Source organism: Triticum aestivum, chromosome 3B, assembly GCF_018294505.1.
Source record: "Triticum aestivum cultivar Chinese Spring chromosome 3B, IWGSC CS RefSeq v2.1, whole genome shotgun sequence".
In the NCBI taxonomy this organism is placed as follows: domain Eukaryota; kingdom Viridiplantae; phylum Streptophyta; class Magnoliopsida; order Poales; family Poaceae; genus Triticum; species Triticum aestivum.
This window is the reverse complement of record NC_057801.1, coordinates 73,199,143-73,203,122: the sequence shown is the minus strand read 5'-3', so window position 1 is coordinate 73,203,122 and position 3,980 is coordinate 73,199,143.

Genomic DNA, 3,980 nt, shown 5'->3' with positions numbered 1-3,980 from the left:
ACCCACCAGGAGAGGGAGCAGCCTGAGCCTTGGCCTGCCTTCCTTCTTCCTCCAAACAGCTCTAGGAGCGACTCTGTACCGTACCATATAAACCACACTCGGCAGGACTAGGGGTATTATCTCCGGGGAGCCCCGAATCTGGGTATGTCTTGCGTCCCTTGCTCGCTCATGCCGACCTCGTCTCTGAAGCCCACCGGTGCCCTCAAGCCTCCTCCTCTCTTTAGCCATCCCTTGGCATCTGCCGTGCGCCCACCACGACAGTTGGCGCCCACCGTGGGGCAGCTTGAGGTCCCGACCGGAAGCATGTTCCATTCCAGACGGGGCTTCTCTCCGATTCCGACGAGCCCGTCGTCATGGGAGCCGACGTCATCGACGCGCTCTCCGCCTCCTTCGCCGCGCTGCGCATCTCCGATGCGCCCACGACCGACGAGTACCCCGACGAGGTACTCGACATATCTAACTCTCCCGTTCCCCTCGGAGACGACGCTTACGCCGGGGCAATGGACCTCTACGTCCGAGTAGAGGTGTTCGCCACTGACACTGGCTCTTGCTTGTCCAGCGCTACGAGGAAGGCCGCTGAAGCCAAGGCCGTAGTGGATCGCGCCAGTGCACCCAACCCGCTGCGCGCCACAATGCAGAGCCTCTTCGTTCCCATCGCCACCGACGTCGACGCCACTAACGCCGCCGAGACCCGGGCTCGACTCGAGGAAGACCGCCAATGCCTGCTGGACCTGTCCGAAATGCTCGCTGTCACGCAGCGCCGTCTGGACTCCGCTCAGCGGGAGCGCGACGCCGCGTACGGCTTCACGCCTACCGCTGCCGAACCAAGCCAGGTCGCCAAGGTGCGGGCCTGGGGCGGCACCGTTGGCCGCGCACTCCCTCTCATCTACGAAACCCTTGTGATGAATATGCGCGCCACGCACTCAGCCTGGATCAGCTGTAGTGCGAGGAGCTGAAAGATCGCCCACAACATGTGAATGAGCTTCTTAGCGTTGCCAACGCGCAGTAGGACCGCCTCAACCATGTCCTCAAGCCTGCGGGATCCGTCTCGCGCCACACCGACGACCCTGAGCAACAGAATATGGCGTCCTCACCACCCGACGAGCCGCATTCTGGTCGCACCCGGGCCCGGCGCAACTGCGCCCCGACGACCACCTGCGGCTTGGCTGACGAGCCGGCTCCGGAAGACCGACGCCCACCAGTTCCTCCCCCGTCGTCTGGCCGACGCACCCGTCTGTCTTCAGCCAACCCAGCTCCCTGCGGCCCGATGAGAGATGGCTGGGCCCACGCGCCATTGACGACACCGACGCTCGTCACCGCCTCGACCAGCTTGCCCTCTCTTGGGAGTTGGAGGAAGATAATGCTATTGGGTCGGCTTGCTTCGGCCCGCGCATCCGGGACGAGCCCTTCCACAAAGGGTTCACGCTCCCCCGCGACTCCCCAAGTACAATGGCACCGTCAAGCCAGAGGACTAGCTCATCGACTACACCTCCGCCATCGGCATCGTGGGTGGCAATCGCCGCCTCGCCGTATGCTACGCCCCGCTCATGCTCCAGTGCTCAGTCCGCACGTGGTTGAAACCTGCCAGCCGGCAGCATCAACGCGTGGGTCGACTTCGAGCAAGCCTTCATACACACCTTCACCGGCACCTACAAGCGTCCCGGCTGCCCCTGTCTTCTCACCATGTGCGTGCAGGGGCCGACGGAGACCGACCACGAATACCTTGCCCGCTGGACCGAGCTCTGGAACAGCTGCGAGGGCGTCCACGAGGTCCAGGCCATCCAGTATTTCGTCAGCGGGTGCCGGGATGGCACCCTTCTCAAGCACGAGCTCCTGCGCTCTGAGCCGGCCACCATGGCCGTGCTCATGGTGATGGCGGACAAGTACGCCAACGCCGACTCCACCATGAAGATCCAGGTGACGCTGGACGAAGCCGGTAAGGCAAAGCTGGCGCCGCCTCCCAAGCCGGACGACGAAAGCAGCCGACAGCAGAACAACCAGCAGAACAACAAACGCAAGGCCAACCAGCCGGCCCAGCGCTACGACAACCGCCTCATCGCGGCCGCCGAGCAGGAGCTCGCGGCCGAGCCGGCTGCCAAACACCGTCAAACTGGCAAGACGGCATGGCAAGACGGCATGGCAACCCGCCATGAGATTCGAGGAAATGCTTGACGCTCCCTGCAAGCATCACGGCGGCGCGAGGCCATCCATGCACACGCTCCGGCAATGCGCCATCACCAAGCGCATCATGAGGGGCAACATCCCGCCTCCAGCTCCGGGAGCAGGGCCGCCGGCTCCGCCTCCTCCGCCCCCGGCCAATCGCGCGATGACGTCTACCCCGACCAGAACGCAAGCTACGTCATCGTCACCAGCCTCGGCGACGACAAGCGTAGCGAGCGCCCGAAGTGAACACCGTCGTCCCGGCCAAGCCGGAGTACATGCATTGGTCGAAGCGCCCGGTCACATGGACCCGGGAGGACCACCCGATCGTCATGCCGAACCCGGGTGGCTACACCCTTGTCCTCAACCCCACCATCGTCGCACTCTGACGCACCTGCAAGTTTTCGCGGGTCCTCATTGATGGCGGCAGTAGCACCAACATCCTCTACCGCGACACGATGACTAAGCCCAGCCTCGAGGCCAAGGACTTGGAGCCAACCCGGACGATCTTCCACGACATCGTACCCGGCCTCTCCTGCTCCCCCATCGGCCGGATCCGGCACGACGTCCTGTTCGACAGCAAAGACCATTTTCGACACGAGTCAATCTGGTTGGAGGTAGTGGACCTGTCCAGCGCGTATCACACGCTGCTGGGCCGGCCCGCGCTCGCCAAGTTCATGGCGGTTCCCCACTACGCCTACCTGAAGATGAAGCTTCCGGGTTCAAAGGGCCTCATCACCGTCGCCGGCGACTACTGCAAGTCCCTGGAGTGCGCCCAAGTTGGCGCCAAACTGGCCGAGTCGCTGGTCATAGCTGAGGAGCAGCGCAGTTCGGTCGATCGTCCTCGGTGACGGCTCTTACCCACTGTCGGCGCATCCCGATCAGCGTGCCTTGCCGTTCTCTCCCACGCACCATCGTCTAGGGAGGGTATCGGACCCCTTCTTCCTTGATGCCGTAGCGTGGGCAGATCCGGCCTCCCGCTGCCCACCTAGCGACATCTCGACGACCCTTAGATATAACTTCCTTCGAATCCGTCCTTTCTCTACTTCCCCAGCTCCCGACGTCACTGCATTTGTATCTTTTACTATTTCTCAGGCCCCCTCATAGATAGGATCGATCGGCTGTTCAAAAGCCACCTAAATTTTTACTGTTAAGAGGTAAAACTAGTTCATGCACTCGAATCTAGTACTACTTGGTTCAAGCAAGGAAGAAAGGGGGTGGGGGTGGGGGAAGATTTGTTACCTGAATCTAGGACTTGGTCGAAAGAGGAAATAATGGGGCGAAAAGTAGCAGAGACTGGCTATCCAATTAGTCTCTTGGTCTAATAGGGAAATAAAGGGAAACGCAGTACAAACTCAATATAAACCCGATCTATTGGTTGAAAAAGAAAAGAAAGTGGGGACTAGGGGACAAGTCAACAGATTATGTCCAACACTAGATTTGCTAGCCTCACACCGTATAAGGTGGCTATACTGAACAAAAATGGGACCAACCCAGATATCCTGTTCTAATATTTGTTGCACCGAGCCCCTCTTATGTAATGCCTGGTAAAATGTAGCAGTCGCACTGTTAAAAGTAAGGACACGTTAAACCAATGTTGTTTTCAGTGTAATGCCTCCAGTAATATGAATCAATGGCACTGTTTTTCATGTCCTGCTAAGTTTCCCATTAAGATAAGTTGCTCTTCTTTTCGTTAGAAATGCAACTGTCCTGGTCCGGCTACTCTCCCGTGCCCAAATACCAACTCTGTAGCAGCTGTTAATGTAATGTTGCTGGTAAAATGAAGCAATGGCACCATTAAGTAATGTCATATTTAACGG